General features: G+C 44.6%; 1 long non-coding RNA gene across 2 annotated transcripts in view; it reads right to left on the bottom strand.

The window, feature by feature from the left end:
• LOC134729442 (uncharacterized) overlaps positions 1-20586 on the bottom strand; it is a 68242-nt gene that overhangs the window by 24715 nt on the left and 22941 nt on the right. The window lies entirely within an intron of this gene.

The following is a 20586-nucleotide window of genomic DNA, read 5'->3' on the forward strand; positions in this document are numbered from 1 at the left end:
AGAACAGGGACTTACTATGCTTCCCAGGCTGGTCTTGAACTCTTGGCCTCAATCCTCTTGCCTCAGCCTCCCAAAGTGCTGGGATTACAGATGTGAGTCATCATGCCTGGCTGGGCGTCCTTTTAAGATGAAGAAAATTTAGACACAGAGACAGACACACAGGGATAATGCCATGTGAAGACAGAGAGACACACAGACTCAGAGACGATGGCCACATGAAGATGACCACATGAGTTTGGAGTTTTGCTATACAAGTCAAGGAATGCCTGGGCCTACCAGGAACTGAAAGAGGCAAGGAAGGATCCTCCCCCTGGAAGTTCTGGAAAGGTCATGGTCCTGCCAACCCCTTGATTTCAGACTTCTAGCTTCCAGAACTGTAAGAGGATAAATTTCTGCTATTTTTAAGTCCTGCACTTTGTTACTTCAACCCTAGGAAATTAATACAGGGTGTATCAGGCATAACCACAGGCAGAGAGGTGAGAAACAACATGGTGTACTCAAAGAGATTATAGGCAACTCCATATTTACAGCCATAAGGTGCAAGGCAAGGCATGTCCTGCAATGAAGCTGGAGAGTGGAAAAAACCCACTCACCGCGTGTATGATATGTAATTTTTAAAAATAGGAATAAAAAATGCAAAGAAGAATGATCACCAAAATAACATGGTTCTCTCACGGTGGTAAAATTTTAGGCAAAGTTTACATTCTTTTTATTTTTTTCCTTATTAATTTTTAAAATGATCATGTCTTTTGTTGTTGTTTCTTTTGAGACAGGTCTCACCCTGACACACAGGCTGGAGTGCTGTGGCAGGATCTCAGCTCACAGCAGCCTTGACCTCCCATGACTCAAGCTATCCTCCCACCTCAGTCTTCCCAGTAGCTTGGACAACAGGTGTGTGACACCATGCCTGGCTAATTTTTAAATTTCTTGTAGAGATGAGATCTCACTATGTTGCTCAGGCTGGCCTCAAGCAGTCTTCCTGCCTCAGCCTCCCAAAGTGCTGGCATTATAAGCATGAGCCACCATATCTGGCTGAACATGTATTTTTAATATAATCAGAAAATAATCTATTTCATTTAGGAAAACAAAGGCAGATGGCTGCCAGCAGTGAGGACAGTAGATTAGGGGAGCAGGACTAGAAGCAGAGAGACCAGCTAAGAAACTATTGCAGGCCAGGAGCAGTGGCTCACGCCTGTAATTCCAGCACTTTGGGAGGCCGAGGCAGGCAGATTGTTTGAGGTCAGGAGTTCGAGACCAGCCTGGCCAACATGGCGAAACCCTGTCTCTAATAAAAATACAAAAATTAGCTGGGCACTCCAGCCTGGGCAACATAGCAAGACTCTGTCAAAAAAAAAAAAAAAAAAAAGAAAGAAAGAAAAGAAAAAGAAAGAAAGAAAGAAGTTATTGCAATTGCAATGTTCCAGATCTATGAGGAGGGCCTGAGCTCAGAAAACAGAAGTAGCATGGACAAGAGAAATATTTAGAAAGTAGAATTAGGGAGACATGGTGATTAGCTAGAAGTATTGGGGTTCGTGATAGAGAGGGAGGATTCCAGAATGATTCTCAGATCTCTAGGTGGGGTGACTTGGTAGATGACAGCCCCTTCATGGGGGTTAGGAGAAGAGGAGATTCAGGTTTTCAGGGGAAGATTATGAGTTCAGGGGAAGATGGTGAAATACCTGTGGGGGTATCCAAGTAGCAATGTCCTCAGCTGGCAACTCCACATGGTGGTCTGTCCAGCACTCCACTCTAGGCTTCCTCTGGTAAATTATCCTGCCCCTATTCATCTCCATGATTCTCGTGGTGGTTTGCTGTGTCCGTAGGACTCCACTTCCCTAGCTACAGCTAATTGGTCAAGGATGGATGCGTGACCCAAAGTTGGGTTTTGTTTGTTTGTTTTTTGAGACAGTCTCACTCTGTCATTCAGGCTGGAGTGCAGTGATGCGATCTCAGCTCACTGCAACCTCTGCCTCCTGGGTTCAAGCGATTCTCCTGCCTAAGCCTCCCAAGTAGCTGGGACTACAGGTGCTTGCCACCATGCCCAGCTAATTTTGTATTTTTTGTAGGGATGAGGTTTTGTCATATTGCCCAGGCTGGTCTCAAACTCCTGGCCTCAAGTGATCCTCCTGCCTTGGCCTCCCAAAGTGCCAAGATCACAGGCATAAGCCACTGCACCCGGCCCTTGTTTTCAAATTTAAAGAGTAGTAGAGAAGGCAGGACTGGTGACATAAACCTGGGAATCACCCCACGTGGACAGCAGTTGGATTCACAAAAGGATGAGACTTTGCAACAAGAGCATATAAGAGGAGAAAAATAAAAGTCAGCATAGAACCTACCAAGGGTGCAGGAGAGAGCAGCAGAAGAACTCACAACCAAAATGAAAAGAATGTTCAGAGAAACTGGAGGAAACCAGGAGAGAGGAGAGAATACGGCCCCAGTTAGAGTGGAGGAAACTGGAGCTTGGAGGCAAAGCTAAGAAGCTCACTGATCCAAGACTCAGATTCAGGTCTTTGCTCTTTGCATGGCACCACTGCCCATGGATTTTGATTGTACTGAGCTTCTATTTTCTTTAAATGGACTTCTAGGGAGAGAGTCTTTATAGACAACTTGTTTTCATTTCCCAGTTTCCCTCTCCAAGCCTATGCCTACTTTGAACTGAAGCCTGCCTCTACTCTGCCCTCCCGATGTTGCTGTCCTGTGGGTTCATGCATCTGCCTAGGATTTGATATTTTAGGCCTGTGTGCCTGATTAACACAGAGAAGAAGAGTAACAAGGTCCTCAAAAATGCTTTGGATAACAACAAATTGATTATTGAAGCGGAGTGAGGGTGGACACGGGACTGCAGGTTGCTGAGGCCCCTAGAGCCACATGGGAGAGCATTCAGAACCACATGCCCATGACATTTTCTCAGAGCCATCAGTTTTTATCACATTTGTCATTTCCCCCCATCTTATTCTTAACGTCATAAGTCATGAAGATGAGTCATTAAGCTGGTTTACTCAATTTATCTTGTGAACATACTGATAAAAAGACTGTTATTGAATCCCCATGATTTAGAGGGTTGTAGGAGCTTCAGGGGATCCAATAAAACTCTTGAATTAAACTCAATAATGGTCATGAGAACTAGTAATTAGCATCACTTGCCTGGTAATTGCATGGTTGGTATGAAAAATGACTCTGTGTTAGAATCCATCTTATAATGAAGGTAGGAGGTGTACACATGTTTACATTTCTTCATATTGCTTGTGCATCTACTATATATCAGGAATTATGTGAGCAACAGACTCAAGACAGGTGAGACCTCTTCCCTTCTGAAGCTTGTATTCTAGTGGGCTATTTTCATTTCATACCCCACTAACTAAGGATGTTTCTAATAATTGAAAATGCCTTTCCCTGCTTCCCCTGTTAGTAGGAGGGAAAGCTCACCCACCAGGATCCAGGCCAAACTGCCAGAAGAGAATAATATAAATTCCACATTTAAATTCTCACTACAGCCCTGCAAAGCAGGTTAACATGGTAGAAATAGATAGACCTGGGTTCAGAGGCTGGCTCTGCTACTTCCTGCTGCTTGTTCATCTCTCTGGGCCATAGTCTCCTCCTATTAAACCCTCGAGATGATAACACACACAGTATATGGCATATAAGTCCTTGGCACGTGGCATCATAGCCATTCCTATTGCCATTAGCTCATTTTTGAAGATGAGAAACTTAACACAGAGAGGTAAAGTGACTTGCCCAAGATCACACAGCTGGTAATTGGCAGAGCAGTCACTTGAACTCAAATCTTCTGACTCCGTGCCATGTCCTCTTTCCAGTCTCGCATCACTGTCTGGTATAAGGCCAGGAAGTAATTATCCATGTATCCAGGGATCTATGCTTCTGGAAGGGTGGAGGCCTGGTGACTTAGGAAGGACAGTATGGAGGTAGTGGTCGGGGGTGGGGAGAATATGAGGAGTCTCGATAGGCTAGAACCCAATTAACGGCCAGGGGACAAGTCCAGACAGATTGGCAGAGGCAAGACCCAGCTAGAAGAACCAGATTCAGCCCCAGCCGCTGTCTGTTCACCTGCGGCCAAACACTGACCCCTGCCGGCCGCCCGAGGGAAGGCGGCGCCCGGCCCAGCTCCGGGAGTGCTGGGGGCGCTCGCGGCTGGAACTGGCGAGTGGACGCTCATCGAGCAGACAGGAGCCTAGGGGGCTGGTGGTCACAGCGCGTCCCTCTCCTGGAACCTCGAGACCTGGGTGCCTGCCTTGGCCACCAGGGTGACGTTGCATCGCCTCCTTCGCTCACTTGGCTTTTGACCAGAGCTGAGGGTTTTCCCTGCCCTGGGCCCCGACCCCGAGCATCTCCTGGGTTTCTCCTTGCCGCGCAGCCCCCCACCGTGTTTGAGACTTGAGGCTCGGCGCCTGCCCTTCCTGCCCCGTCTAGGGTGCCGGCCACCCGGAGCAGGCGGGGAGCGTCTCTAGGGCTGGATTCGAGCCTTGTGCGGGGCAGATGGACCAACTCTAGACCAAAGGCCACTTGCTGGGGCTGAGGAGACGCTGTGGCAGTGCCACCAAATACAGCTGCTTCTTGCCTCTCCTGGCTGCTCCCATCCAGATGGGTCCAGAGGGGTTGTCCCTGCAGAAGGAGCTCACTAAGGACTCTTTACCCCTTCCCTCCTTGTTCAGAACTGAGAGAGAGAGAGAGAGAGAGAGAAAGAGATGGGGGAGTTCTCTAGCATCTAGCATCCCACGCAGGGCTCAGCATTTTATTCTTTGAGATAAAAACAAGGCGGAGAGGCTTGTTAGCAATTCAAATATACTGATTTGGGGGGAAGATTTTTTTTTTTTAATTTCAATAATATTTAGAAAGTAACAACATGCTTTCAAGAGTAAGGATTGATGTCAGGTCCTTTATCTTATTCTCTCCAAATCAAGAATCTCCATTTGCAGTGGAAGAGATCTGACTCTTAAGTTTCCTGTGAAAAAGGAGGGAGGGAGGAGGGTGGAGAGGGTGAGTTGGCTGAGCTGACCACCGCTCAGGGTGAGAAGCCTGTAGCCAGTTGCCTGTAGCGTGAAGGTACTTGAGCCTGACAAGAGTAGGCAACTCTCATTTACATTGCATAAAGAACTTTCTAATGCATCCTTGGGCCATCTGAACTTCAGTCTGACCCTTTGAGGTGGGCCTGGATGCTAGTGCTATTCTCAATTCCAGATTAGAAAGAGGGAACTTGAGGTCAGGCTTGGTGGCTCACGTCTGTAATCCCAACAGTTTGGGAGGCCGAAGTGGGTGGATCACCTGAGGCCAGGAGTTCAAGATCAGCCTGGTCAACATTGCGAAACCCCATCTTTAGAAAAAACACAAAAATAAGCCAGGTATCATGACACATACCTGTGATCCCAGCTACTTGGGAGGCTGAGGCATGAGAATTGCTTGAACCCGGGAGGTGGAGGTTGCAGTAAGCTGAGATAATACCACTGCACTCCAGTTTGGGTAACAGAGGAAGACCCTGAAGAAGGAAGGAAGGAAAGGAAGGAAGGAAGGAAGGAAGGAAGGAAGGAAGGAAGGAAGGAAGGAAGGAAGGAAGGCAGGCAGGCAGGCAGGCAGGCAGGCAAAAACCCATCTCTACTAAAAAAAAATTAGCTGGGCATTGTGGCGCATCCCTGTAGTCCCACCAGGGGCTGAGCAGGGAGGATCACTTGAGCCTGGAAGGTTGAGGCTGCAGTAAGCCCTGATTGTGCCACTGAACTCCAGCCTGGGCGACAAAGTAAGACTCTGTCTGAAAAAAAAAAAAAAAGTACATGATCAGGATAGACCAATTGAAAACTTTATGGTTTCGGGTTCCACATTGCAATTAACCTTTAAGAAACTATACTTGTCCAGTTTTGGTATGTAATCTAAGAAAAACATCCACAATTATTTGAAAAGGCTATTAAGATAGTCTTCCTTTTTTCAACCACGTATCTGTGTGAAGACAGACTTTTTTCATATATTTCAACCAAAACAACATATCTCAACACATTGAATGTAAGTAGAAGCAGGTAAGAGAATGCAGCTATCTTCTACTCAGCCAGACATTTGACAGCAAAAATGCAAAACAATGTCACTCTTCTCACTAATTCTTTTGTTTTGGAAAATACAATTATTTTTCAACTATTATTTATGATAACATGTACAGCATATGGTTTATTAATGCTATTTTAAATGAAATAATACGTATTTTTAAAATTTCTGTTTTACTTTCTAACATGGTAAATGTCAATGGATATTGAACATAAGCACACAAAAACAAAATACATAAACAAGAGCTTTTTGGGGCCCTCAGTAATTGTTAAGAGTCTAAAGGGGTTTTGAGACCAAAATGTTTGAGAACCATGGAGCTATCTATGAAGAAAATATCATCTTTTTTCTCTCTCTTTTTTTATTGAGCTATAATTCATATACTATAAAATTCACCATTTACAAATGTATGACTCAGTGTTTTTTAGCAGATTCACAAGGCCATTCAACAATCACTACTATCCAATTCCGGAACCTGTGCCTGTGTGCAGTCATTTCTCATTACTCCCTACTTCTAGCCCCTGACAACCACAGATCTCAATGAATGTGCCTATCTGAACATTTAATATAAATGGAATCATATAATATATGGCCTTTTGTGACTGGCTTCTTTCACTTAGCATAGTGTTTACAAGGTTCATCCATGCTGTAGCTTGTATCAGTACTTCATTCCTTTTTATGGTAGAATAATATTCCACTGCATGGACAGACCACATTTTGTTTATCCACTCGTTGACTGATAAACACCTGGGTTGTTCCCTGATATGGTTTGGCTCTGTGTCCCCACCCAAACCTCACCTTGAATTGTATTAATCCCACATGTCAAGGGTGGGACCAGGTAGAGGTAATTGGATCATGGGGGTGGTTTCCCCCATGCTGTTCTCATGATAATGAGTGAGTCTCAGGAGATCTGATGGTTTTATAAGCATCTGGCATTTCCCCTGCTTGCACTCACTCCCGTCCTGCCACCCTGTGAAGAAGGTGCCTGTTTCTCCTTTGCCTCCTGCCATGATTGTAAGTTTCCGGAGGTCTCCCCAGCAATGCGGAACTGTGAGTCAATGAAAACCCTTTCCTTTATAAATTACCCAGTCTCAGGCAATTCTTTACAGCAGTGTGAGAATGGACTGATACATTTCCACCTTTTGGTCATTATAAATAATGCTGCTATGAGCATTCATGTATATGTATATGTATCTTTTTTTTTTTTTTTTTTTTGAGACAGAATCTCATTTTGTTGGCCAGGCTGGAGTGCAGTGGTACAATTTCAGCTCACTGCAACCTCCACCTCCTGGGTTCAAGCGATTCTCCCATCCCGGCTTCCCGAGTAGCTGGGATTACAGGTGTGCGCCACCACTTCCGGCTAATTTTTGTATTTTTAGTAGAGATAGGGTTTCACCATGTTGGCCAGGCTGGTCTCAAACTCCTGACCTCACGTGATCTGCCCGCCTTGGCCTCCCAAAGTGCTGGGATTACAGGCGTGAGCTACTGCATCCAGCTACACCTTTTTTTTTTTTTTTTTTGAGACAGAGTCTTGCTGTGTTACCCAGGCTGGAGTGCAATGGTATGATCACAGCTCACTGCAGCCTCCAACTCCTCTGCTCAAGCGATCCTCCCACCTCAGCCTCCCCAATAGCTGGGATTATAGGCATACACCACCACATCCAGCTGATTTTTTATATTTTGTAGAGATAGGATCTCATTATGTTGCTCAGGCTGGTCTCAAATTCCTGGGCTCAAGGGATCCTCCTGCCTTGGCCTCCCCAAGTACTGGGTTTATAGGTGTGAGTCACTGCTCCTGGTCTCATGTACAAGTATATATAATGTTCTCAATTATTTTGGGTACATAGCTAGCAATGGAATTTCTAGGTCTTATGGTAACTCTATATTGAACTTTTTGAAGACCTCCCAAACCATTTTCCACAGAGGCTGCACCTAGTTATATTCCCACTAGTGATTTATGAGGGTTCCAATTTGTCTACATCCTTGCTAATACTAGTTATTGTGTTTTAAACTATAGCCATGCTAGTGGGTTTGAAAGTTTTGATTTGCATTTCCCTAATGGTTAATGATACTGAGTATCTTTTTTTTTTTTTTCTTTTTTTTTTGATATGGAGTTTTGCTCTTGTTGCCCAGGCTGGAGTGTAGTGGTGTGATCTTGGCTCATTGCAACCTCCACCATCCAGGTTCAAGCAGTTCTCTTGCCTCAGCCTCCTGAGTAGCTGGGATTACAGACATCTGCCACCACACCTGGCTAATTTTTGTATTTTTAGTAGAGGCGAGGTGCCACCATGTTGGCCAGGCTGGTCTCAAACTCTTGACCTCAGGTGATCCACCTGCCTTGGCCTCCCAAAGTGCTAGGATTACAGGCATGAGCCACCATGCCTGGCTGATGCTGACTATCTTTTCATGTGCTTCTTGGCATTTGTATATCTTCTTTGGAGAAATGCTTATTCCAGTCATTTGCCCAAATTTAAATTGGGTTATTTGTCTTTTTATTATTAAATTATAAGAGTTCTTATAGGCTGGATGAGGTGGCTCACTCTAATCCCAACACTTTGGATGGCAGAGGTGGGAGTATCGCTTGAGGCCAGGAGTTCAAGACCATCCTGGGCAACATAGTGAGATCTCGTCTATAAAAAAAAATTTTTTTTAGTTATCCAGGCATGGTGGTACACACCTACAGTCCCAGCTACTCGGGAGACTGAGGTGACAGGATTGCTTGAGCCCACGAGGTGGAAGCTGCAGTGAGCTATGATGATGCCACTGCACTTTAGGCTGGATGACAGAGCAAGACTCTGTCTCAACAACAACAGAAAAACAGCTCTTCTATCTTCTGGATACAAGATCCTTTCCAGATCTATGATTTGCAAAAATTTTCTCCCATTCCGTGATTTATCTTTTAACTTTGATAGGGCCTTGACACTCAAATTTTTAATTTTGATGAAGTCTAATTGATCTATTTTTTCTTCAGTTGATTGTGCTTTTGGTGTTGTATGTAAGAAACCATTGCTTAATCCAAGGTCATAGAGGTTTACACCTATGTTTTTTCTAAGAGTTTTATAGTTTTAGTTCTTATCTTTAGGTCTTTGATTCGTTTTGAGTTAATTTTTGTAGACAATAAAAGATAGGAGTCCAAATTCATTCTTTTGCATGTGGCTATCCAGATGTCCCAGCACTATTTGTGGGGAAAAAAACTTATTTCCTCATTTAATTGTCTTGATACCTTGACCGTAAACATACAGGTTTATCTCTGGACTCTCAATTCTATTCCATTGATGTACATGTTGATCCTTATGCCAGTACCACATTGTTTTCATTACTATAGCTTTTGAACTTGGAAAGTGTAAGTTCTCCAACTTTTTTTTTTTTTTTTTTTTGAGACAAGGTCTTGCTCTTTTGCCTAGGCTGGAGTGCAGTGGTGCTATCTTGGCTCACTGCAGCCTCAACCTCCCTGGGCTCAGGTGATCCTCCCACCTCAGCCTCCTGAGTAGCTGGGACCACAGGCGAGCACCACCACACCAGGCTAATTTTTGTATTTTTTTGGTAGAAACTTTTTTTTGTAGAAATTTTTTGTATTTTTACCATGTTGCCCAGGCTGGTATTGAACTCTTGAGCTCAAGCAATCCACACGCCTTGGCCTCCCAAAATGCTGGGATTACAAGCATGAGCCACCGCACTGGGCCAAGTTCTCCAACTTTGTTCTTTTTCAAGATTGTTGTGGCTGGATAATATCAACTTTAACATTAACCTTTTTTTCATGCCAGGTGATGAGTACATGGGTGTTTGTTGTATCATTCTCTTCACTTTTCAGTACTAACAATGTATTAATAGAAAGGATGACATCTAGGTGTATAGCAATTAAATGACTTAAATGAGTTAATAAATGTAAAACACAGAAAACTATCTGGCCCCCTCCATACTGTTAGTTGCTGCTGTTGTTATTCTTTTAAGTGAAAATTTTTAAAAGCATCTTTTGCTGCTAGACTATCTGGGTTCAAATACTGGTCCTGTCACTCCCTAATGGTGTGATCTTGGGCCAGTTATCAAACCTTACCAAGTTCTAATCTGTAGAATGTGGATAATAACCTTAGTCTCAGAGAGTTGTTGTGGGGATTAAATGAGATAAAGACACAGTTAAATCAGATAATGGAGATCATAGGAGATGCTTGAACCCAGTAGGTGCTAACCTATTATTTGCCTTCCTACAAGTCTGCAGGGAGCGATCAACTTAGTGAAAAGCCTAGAAATCATTCCACAGGAAGGACATGAAAAAAATGGAGCATGAAGCTGTTTTTAAATATCCAAAAGCCGGATGTGGAAGATCTTTTCCGTGTACCCCAGAGAGTGCCAGGGCTCCTGAATTTCAGGAAGCCATTCTGGCCAATCCTCCCCAGCCCTCATTCTTCTGGGAGCGCCCTTAATGGTCTGTGGTCATCGTGCCAGCACTTGCCAATTTGTAATTATAATTATTTAGGTCTCAGACGCCTCCATCGGTTGGTCCCATTCCATAAATATTTACAAAGCGCTGTCTGCCAGACACTATGTGTGCTAGACCCTGGGGCTCATGGGTGAATGAGACAGTGCTGGAATCCTCCAAGTCACAGTCCAGCAGAACGCCAATTGGTGAAAGTTTGAAGGAGCCATATTTCTGCTCCATATAGCCGCTTGCAGTCTCCTCCTACTTCCGTAAAAAGCCTTTAGTTTCAGAACCAAGGCAGCAGCCAATTCTCCCCAGTAAATTACCAGACCCAAAGAGAGAGTTTCAGAACCGGCAGTCGAAGCGCTTCCTGGCAGAGGTCCCGGGCCTGGAAACACTCGGCTTTCTGAGCGAGGAGCACCCTCTAGTGTCTGTCCACGGTAAGGCGGGTCCAACGTAAAACCTTTCAAAGATCCCTATTTATTGCAAAGAATTTCTTTCCTTATTTGAGCGCTGCTCATGGCTAAGCTGCTTTCAGGTCTCCGCTGTAAGACAGCAACATTGACAGTTTAAAAAATAATAAATAGGTCGGGCGCGGTGGCTCACGCCTGTAATCCCAGCACTTTGGGAGGCCGAGGCGGGCGGATCACGAGGTCAGGAGATCGAGACCAACCTGGCTAACACGGTGAAACCCCATCTCTACTAAAAATACAAAAAATTAGCTGGGAGTGGTGGCAGGCGCCTGTAGTCCCAGCTACTCGGGAGGCTGAGTCAGGAGAATGGCGTGAACCAGGGAGGCGGAGCTTGCAGTGAGCCGAGATCACGCCACTGTACTCCAGCCTGGGCGACAGAGCAAGACTCCGTCACTAAATAAATAGTTAAATAAATAAATAAATAAATAAATAAATAAAATAGTTGCCAACATCTTTTGAGCACTTACTATGTGCCAGGCCTTGTGTTAATTTGTCTTACATGGCTTACCCAGGAGGCAGTTACTATTAAGATGATGATGTCCCAGATATTGATAAAGAAACTGAGACAGGTGGGGCAGCCGGCTCAAGCGGTCAGACTCCATAACCATGCGCTTAATTTTTTGGTTTACTGTGAAAGAGAAGCAACAACCATGGGCAATACCAAGATAGTTCTAGTCAAATTTCTCCTGATTATTTGGGAGAACTGTAATTTAACTAAATCCAGCAGATTTATGTCAAAATATCAAATATGGAATGATGATGAGCCTTTCTCATGTTCATACTGAAGGGAATAGAAAGAAAAAATCTAGACTAGGGTTTTCAAACTGTGGGTTGAACTTATTGATGAGTTGGATAAACAATTTAGTGGATTTTTACTAGCACTATAGAAATTGAAATAGCCGGGCGAGGTGGCTCATGTCTGCAATCCCGGTACTTTGGGAGGAGGCCAAGGTGGGCAGATTGCTTGAGCTCAACAGTTCAAGACCAGCCTGGGCAACATGGCGAAACCCCATCCCTACAAAAACAACAACAACAAAAAAAAATTAGCTGGGCATGGTGGCGTGTGCCTGTAGTCCCAGCTACTTGGGGGGCAGAGGTGGAAGGACTGCTCGAGCCCAGGAAGTTGAGGCTTCAGTAAGCCGTGTTTGCACCAGTGCACTCCAGCTTGGGTGAAAGAGAATGACCATGAAAAAAAAAAAAGAAAAAGAAAGAAACAGAGAGAGAAGGAAGAAGGAAAGAAAGAAAGAAAAAGAAGAAAGAAAGAAAGAAACTGAAACACAGTCATGTGCCATTTAACAAGAGGGAAACATTCTGAGAAATGCATTGCTAGGCGACTTTATCATTGTGATAACATCAGAGTATATTTACACAAACCTAGATGGTATAACCCACTAGACACCTAAGTTATATGGTGTAGCCTGTCGCTCCTAGGCTACAGACTCATCCAGCATGATGAGTACTGTATACTGAATGCTGTAGGCAACTGTAACACAGTGGTGTTTGTGTATCTAAACATAGAAATGGTACAGTGAAAATACGGTATTATAATCTTTTTTATCTTTGAGATGGAGTTTTGCTCTTGTTGCCCAGCCTGGAGTGCAATGGCAGGGTCTAGGCTCACTGCAACTTCCGCCTCCCGGGTTCAAGTGATTCTCTTGCCTCAGCCTCCCGAGTAGCTGGGATGACAGGCGCACGCTACCAAGCCCAGCTAATTTTTGTATTTTTAGTAGAGACAGGGTTTCTCCACGTTGACCAGGCTGGTCTTGAACTCCTGACCTCAGGTTATCCGCCTGCCTAGGCCTCCCAAAGTGCTGGGATTACAGGCGTGAGCCACTGTGCCTGGCCTGGTATTATAATCTTATAGGATGACTACCATATATATGGTTCATTGTTGACCCAAACATTGTTATGTATCACATGACAGCATAACAAATCAGGACTATATGAGCATGCATAACGAGGCAGTACATATTCTCCCGCTCCACCCGCCTCTCTCTGTCTCTCTCCACGCACACATGATACATGATATATATTTAAGTGACTCAAATCTTCCATCCAGAAAACTTTCGGGAGGGTTCCACCTGGCAGCCCACTCCTATCCTGAGGTTACTGACTGCTTTAGGCAGTTTGAGCTGCCATAGCAAAAGTACCCTAGACTGGGCAGCTTAAACCACAAACACTTCTCAGAGTTCTAGAGGCTGAGAAGGACAAGGTGAAGGCGCTGGCAGATTTGGTGTCTGGTGAAGGCCTGCTTCCTGGGTCGTAGATGGTCATCTTCTCAGTATCCTCACATGGCAGATGGGTGAGGGAGCCCTCTGGAGTCTCTTTTATGAAGGCTCTAATCCCATTCATGAAGGCTCATGACCTAATTACCTCTCAAAGACCTCACCTCCAAATACCATCACATTGGAGATTCTATTTCAACATATAAATTTTGGAGAGAGATAAATGTTCGGTCTACAACATTGATGAAGCACTATATCGCTTGCATCTTGTCTTTCAGCCAGGGCAAGAACAAGCTTTCCCATCCAGCACAGTGCTGTGGAAGTGTGGATGCTTTGCTGATTGGGTTGGAGGTATGCTGAGCCCCTGTCCTGTCACTCTCCTGTGCCCCAGCAGCTCCCCAGTTGCTCCACTGATCCACCATCATTTCTCCATAATTCTGTATGCACTAGTTCTCCACACATATATGAGCCTTTACTTATCGTTTAATATCCACTTGACCAGGTGAAATTATCATGATGAATGTGAAATATTCATAAAATGATTTAAAAAAAGTGATTATGTGCTTTTTTCTGTGGTGAGGTTCTGTAGCTTAGGTAAGATTCTCAAAGGAGTCTGTGACCCCCAAAGTATTAAGAATTAACCACTACAGGCCGGGCGCAGTGGCTCGCACCTGTAATCCCAGCACTTTGGGAGGCCAAGGCAGGCGGATCACAAGGTCAGGAGATCGAGACCATCATGGCTATCACAGTGAAACCCCGTCTCTACCAAAAATACAAAAAAAATTAGCTGGGCATGGTGGCGGGCGCCTATAGTCCCAGCTGCTGGGGAAGCTGAGGCAGGAGAATGGTGAACCCGGGAGGCGAAACTTGCAGTGAGCCGAGATCGTGCCACTGCACTCCAGCCTGGGCGACAGAGTGAGACTCTGTCTCAAAAAAAAAAAAAAAAAAAAAAAAGAACCGCTCCATTTCTCTGGAAGCCCCACAGGGCCAGGATCTATTTCTCTTATTCATCTGTTATTTCTCTGTCATGTGTTTCGAGCTGACAAACACAGTAGATACTCGAACACCGCTAGTCCCTAAACACTTCTGCCTACTTCTGCTGTCACGACCTTTATTCAAGTCACTATTTGTCCACCTTGACTACAACAGCAGCTTCCTAAATGGTCTCTATTTCTGCCGTTGCCCCCTAGAAACCATTATTCATACAGCAATGTGATCTTTAAAATCAGATCATGTCACTCTCTTGCTTAAAACCTTTCAGTGACCTCCCGTTACACTTGGAATAAAATCCAAACTTCTCACTCTGACGTCCCAGGCCCGGCATCATCTGGGTTCTACCTGGCTCTCCAATCTCATCCTACACCACTCTCCTCTCTTCCTCTGCTCTGGTCACATCTAGCCTGCTTCCTCTTCCTCCAATGTCCCAAGCTCTTTCTTCCCTGGCTTGGTAAAAGATTCTTGGGAAAACCTTCCAGAGACGAAATCATCTTCAAACCAATTAAATATACACTTAAGTAGGTGAAGCCTGTGAATTTTAAATATAAAGCTAGATACATCTAGGCTGGGCGCGGTGGCTCATGCCTGTAATCCCAGTACTTTGGGAGGCCAAGACAGGTGGATTACTTAAGGTCAGAAGTTCAAAACCAGCCTGGCCAACATGGTGAAACCCTGTCCCTACTAAAAATATGAAAAATTAGCCGGGTATGGTGGTGCCCGCCTGTAATCCCAGTTACTCGGGAGGCTAAGGCAGGAGAATTGCTTGAACTCAGGAGGCGGAGGTTGCAGTAGCCAAGATCATGCCACTGCACTCCAGCCTGGGCAACAGAGCTAGACTCTGTCTCAAAAAATATATATATAGTAATAATAAAGCTAGATATATCTGAAAGTTTGAATTATAGAGCCATTTCAGTACTTCATTTGAAATGTTAAGTACATGGTTGGATTTTAGCCATGTATTTTATTTTATTTATTTATTTATTTATTTTGAGACAGAGTCTCACTCTGCTGCCCAGGCTAGAGTGCAGTGGTGCGATTTCGGCTCACTGCAAGCTCCACTTCCTAGGTTCAAGTGATTCTTGTGCCTCAGCCTCCGGAGTAGCTAGGACTACAGGTGCACACCACCATGCCTGGCTCATTTTTGTATTTTTAGTAGAGACGGGGTTTCACCATGTTGCCCAGACTGGTCTGGAACTCCTGGCCTCAAGCAATCCACCTGCCTTGGCCTCCCAAAGTGTTAGGATTACAGGCGTGAGCTACTGCACCTGGCCTAGCCATGTGTTTTAAAGGGATCACTGTGGGACTTCCACTTCTGCACATCAAGGATAAACTGCTGTAGAGATGGCTTCCCCCACCACACACACCCAAAACTAGTAAATTAAACAAAATATATGAAACAACTGTTTTCACACATTGGACAGCAGGCAATGCAAGACTAAGATCTCTGAGAAAAGAAAAATAAGTTCAGCCTCACCAGAGCCCCAGCTTACTACGTGGAGACAGTGAAGAGAGTGCTACATGGAGTACCCAAACAGAGCCCCGTGGTCTCACTGAGTTTAGGAGACAGGGTTTAGAGTTCAAGGACATGAAGACAGCTAGAATTTGTGGGAGAGAGTGCTGGAGAAGCAAGAGCTGCATGGGGAGAGAGAGAGAGAAAGCGACAAAGCCTCATAGACCATTAGAGATTCCCTCAAGTCTTTGGGGACTGATCTACACAGGTGTGGGGTGAAATTCCAGAAGGTTGGAAAAAGTAAAACCAGAAAGCAGGAGGCCGAACAAGTGTTGGAGTTTACACAGGGCTAGGCATAGTTTGTGTTTCCATCAACCAGAGTAAAGAGACCTCATAACACACAGGTATTGGGTAGAGTCTTCAGAAGGACAGAGACTTAGTGGGGCTAAATTATTAATATCTCTGGAATAGAGGCCAACCTGGGCTTTTCCTAACAAAACTTAATAGCAAGACTTAAAAGAAGAAAACAAATCACAAGTAACTAATTATATGCCAGGACAAAGTTCAGCACTCTGTTTTTTTGTTTGAGTGTTTGTTTTTTCTGTTTTGTTTTGTTTTGAAACAGAGTCTCACTCTGTCGCCCAAGTTGGAGTGCAGTGGCATGATCTCGGCTCACTGCAACCTCTGCTTCCCAAGTAGCTGGGACCACAGACATGAGCCACCATGCCCAGCTAATTTTTGTATTTTTCTCTAGTACTCTTTAAAAGAATACAACAATGTCTTGCACCCAACAACCCAAAATACACAATATTCAGCATCCAATAAAAAATTGCCAGGTAGTCAAATAAATAGGAAAAAATTACCCATAACCAGTAGATAACTAAAGCAATAGAAACAGACCACAATATTCAGAGATGATGAAATTAGTAGGTGAGGACCTTAAAATAGCCATTATAAATCTCATAAATTATGCCCAAGGATATAAAGAAAAACATAAATATGATGAAGAGAGAAAAGAAATATATTTTTAAAGGACCCAAAATGGAACTTCAAGAGATGAAAAGTTTATGATCTAAAAATGAAAGATGCACAGGAGGAATTAACAGCAGATTATACACTGCAGAAGCACTGCATAAGAAAAGATTGGTGAACTTGAAAATATAGCAATAAAAACTATTGAAAATAAAGCACAGAAAATCCACAAAAATAACAGAGCACCAATGTCTTATAAGATAATATCAAAACCAAGACACATCATAATCAAATTATTGAAAAGGTTGGCTGGGTGTGTGGCTCATGCCTGTAATCCCAGCATTTTGGGAGGCCGAAGTAGGTGGATCACTTGAGAACAGGAATTCAAGAGCAGAGCAGCCCGGCCAACATAGCAAAACCTTGTCTCTACTAAAAATACAAAAAGCAATCAGGCGTAGTGGTGCACGCCTGCAGTCCCAGCTACTGGGGAGGCTGAGGCAGGAGAATTGCTTGAACCTGGGAGGCCGAGGTTGAAGTGAGCTAAGATTGCACCACTGCACTGCACTCCAGCTTGGGCAACAGAGTGAGACTCTGTCTAAAAAAAATAAGTAAGTAAAAATAAATAAGATAGGCTGGGCATGGTAGCCCATGCCTCTAATTTCAGCACTGTAGGAGGCCGAGGCAGGCGGATTACCTCAGGTCAGGAGTTTGAGACCAGCTTGGCCAACATGGCAAAACCCCATCTCCATTAAAAATACAAAAATTAGGCTGGGTGAGGTGGCTCATGCCTGTAATGCCAGCACTTTGGGAGGCTGAGGTGGGTGGATCATTTGAGGTCAGGAGTTCGAGACCAGCTTGGCCAACATAGTGAAACCCCTTCTCTACTAAAAATATACAGATTAGCCGGGCGTGGTGGCGCAGGTGCCTATAATCCCACCTACTCGGGAGGCTAAGGCTGGAGAATCGCTTGAACCGTGGAGGTTGCAGTAAGCTGAGATTGCACCATTGCACTCCAATCTGGGTGACAAGAGTGAAACTCTGTCTAAAAAAAAAAATACAAAAATTACCCAAGCATGGTGGCACATGCCTGTAATCCCAGCTACTCGGGAGGCTGAGACAGGAAAATTGCTTGAACTCAGGAGGTGGAGGTTGCAGTGAGCCAAGATCACACCACTGCACTCCAGCCTGGGCAACAGAATGAGATTCCATCTATAAATAAATAAATAAATAAATAAATAAATAAATAAATAGAAAAATTAATAAGGAAAATCTTAGAGTACCTAGAGAAAAATGAACACATTACCTAGAAGGGCAAAGAAGACAAATACAGTGGACTTCTTGTCACCAACTATGTACACCGGAAGATAATGGAATAACATCTTTAAAGTACTAAAATAAAAACTATTAACTTAAAATTTTTTCCATCTTTAAACTATGAACATGAGACACCTATTAGCATCCTGTACCTCATAATGTCATGAACTGAGACAGGTAAACATCACTTCTGTGGTTTTCGTGCCAAAATGTATGCTTACGTTTAGTCATGAGAGACATGAAACTCAAATTGAGACGAGTTTTACAAAATAATTGACCAGTGTAATAAATTAGTTGATTCCATGATGTTCAACTGCTGAGTTTTCAAGCCCCCACCCCCACTCCTCCTTTCCCTTTTATCCAAAACCTGGGCAAGCCAATAATAAAGGCAGAAGCTGGGCATGGTGGCTCACGCCTATAATCCCAGCACTTTGGGAGGCCAAGGTTGACGGATCACTTGAGGCCAGGAGTTTGAGACCAGCTTGGCCAACATGGCAAAACCCTATCTCTACTGAAAATACAAAATTAGCTGGGCATGGTGGCGCATGCCAGTAATCCCAGCAACTTGGGAGGCTGAGGCACGAGAATTGCTTGAATTTGGGAGGCAGAGGTTGCAATGAACCGAGATTGCACCACTGCACTCCAGCCTGGGCAACAGGGTGAGACTCTGTCTCCAAAATAATAATAATGATAAGAATAATAATGCCAGGGTACTCTCCTCCCTTAATGCCAGGGTACTCTCCTCCCTTGCACCAGTAGGGAAATTCAAACCACAAAACCCTGCCCTGTGCATCAGAACTCTCACCCCAGCTTTACTCCCCAACAGTAAAACCCAGGGCCACTTGCATCTCCTTGTTCTCAAGCTGTTTTTAGGCCTTCTTAAGAGCCTGCCCTGTTCTGCACAGAAAACCTCATTACACGAGTAATAAGCTTTTCCAAACCCTCTGTATGTGTGTATGTGGCATCACCAATCTGATGTCTAAACCAAATCTGGGGTAGAGATTTGATCCCTTCCTCTGTGGGGCAATCACAAGACAACTGGCACAGGGAACAGCGTACCTTAGATGATAGCCACTCACCATCAGGGGTCTCTCTCCTCTCGCTTTGGCTTGCTATTGATTCTGCTGCCTATTGGCAAGCTTACACTTCGAGCTGTGCTGCTTTGTTCCACATTTGCTGAGGACTACTAAATCTCTGTTACAGATGTAACTGACCTGAATTGAAAGTTTCTATAATTGGCATTTTGAGACAGAAATATGAAATTGAGGATGTCCTTAGAGTGGCCCTAAAATGTGAGCCCCATCTGGACCTATCTGTGCATCTTAGATTGAATTGTATGTCTTGATTCTGGCATAAACCATCGCCGATCCTAGGCTCAAGGGCATGACACTTATTATTTTGTGACTGTTGGTTGTATGTCCCAACCAGGCATTAGCCTATGTTCTATAGAGTGTGCAGGAGAAAGGCTGATACTCTGTGCAATATACAGGGCCATCTGGTGGTTGCTCCGGTGAGGAAGCGCAGTCACCAGGATTAAAGATAAAAACACTCAATAGCACTCCATGCCATGAACCCTTATAAAAACTAGGCCAGAATGCCTTACTCCATCTCTCTTAAAGGGTCAGAGGACACCACCATCACCCTACCAGATAACTATAAAACAGACCCAGAAAGAAGCTGGGTTTGATTAAGTGCTGCAGCTTATCAAACTGTCAAGGGATTCATTCAAATCCAACTCAAGGCTGGGTGCAGTGGTTCACGCCTGTAATCTTAATGCTTTGGGAGGCTGAGGTGGGAGAATTGCTGGAGCCTAGGAGTTCAAGATCAGCCTGGGAAACATAGTAAGACCTCGTCTAGGCCGGGCATGGTGGCTCATGCCTGTAATCCCAGCACTTTGGGAGGCCGAGGTGGGCGGATCACGAGGTCAAGAGATTGAGACCATGCTGGCCAACATGGTGAAACCTCATCTCTACTAAAAATATAAAAATTAGCTGGGTGTGGTGGTGCGTGCCTGTAGTCCCAGCTACTCGAGAGGCTGAGGCAGGAGAATCGCTTGAACCTGGGAGATGGAGGTTGCAGTGAGCCGAGATTGCGCCACTGTACTCCAGCCTGGCAACAGAGCGTGACTCTGTCAAAAAAACAAACAAACAAATAAAACCTCATCTATACAAAAAATTTTAAAATTAGCCAGGTATGGTGACATGTACCTGTAGTCCCAGCTACTTGGGGGGCTGAGGTGGGAAGATTGCTGGAGTTTGAGGCTGCAGTGAGCCATGATTGTGCCACTGCACTCCAGCCTGGGTGACAGAGTAAGACCTTGTCATTAAAAAAATCCAGGGGTTGGGTGCAGTAGTCATGCCTGTACCTGTAATCCCAACACTTGGGGGGCTGAGGTGGGCAGATCACTTGAGGTCAGCAGTTTGAGACCAGCCTGGCCAACATGGCAAAACCCCATCTCTACCAAAAATACAAAAATTAGCCAGAGGTGGGGGCGTGTAGTCCCAGCTACTGGGGAGGCTGAGGCGTGAGAATCACTTGAACCCAGTAGCAGAGGTTGGACTGAGCTGGGATTGTGCCTCTGCACTCCAGCCTGGGCAACAGAGTAAGACCCTGTCTCAAAAAAAAAAAAATCCACTAGCCTGGGCACCACAGCAAAACCCCATCTCTACAAAAAATGCAAAAATCAGCTGGGTGTGG

Source organism: Pan paniscus, chromosome 19 (assembly GCF_029289425.2).
Source record: "Pan paniscus chromosome 19, NHGRI_mPanPan1-v2.0_pri, whole genome shotgun sequence".
Lineage (NCBI taxonomy): Eukaryota > Metazoa > Chordata > Mammalia > Primates > Hominidae > Pan > Pan paniscus.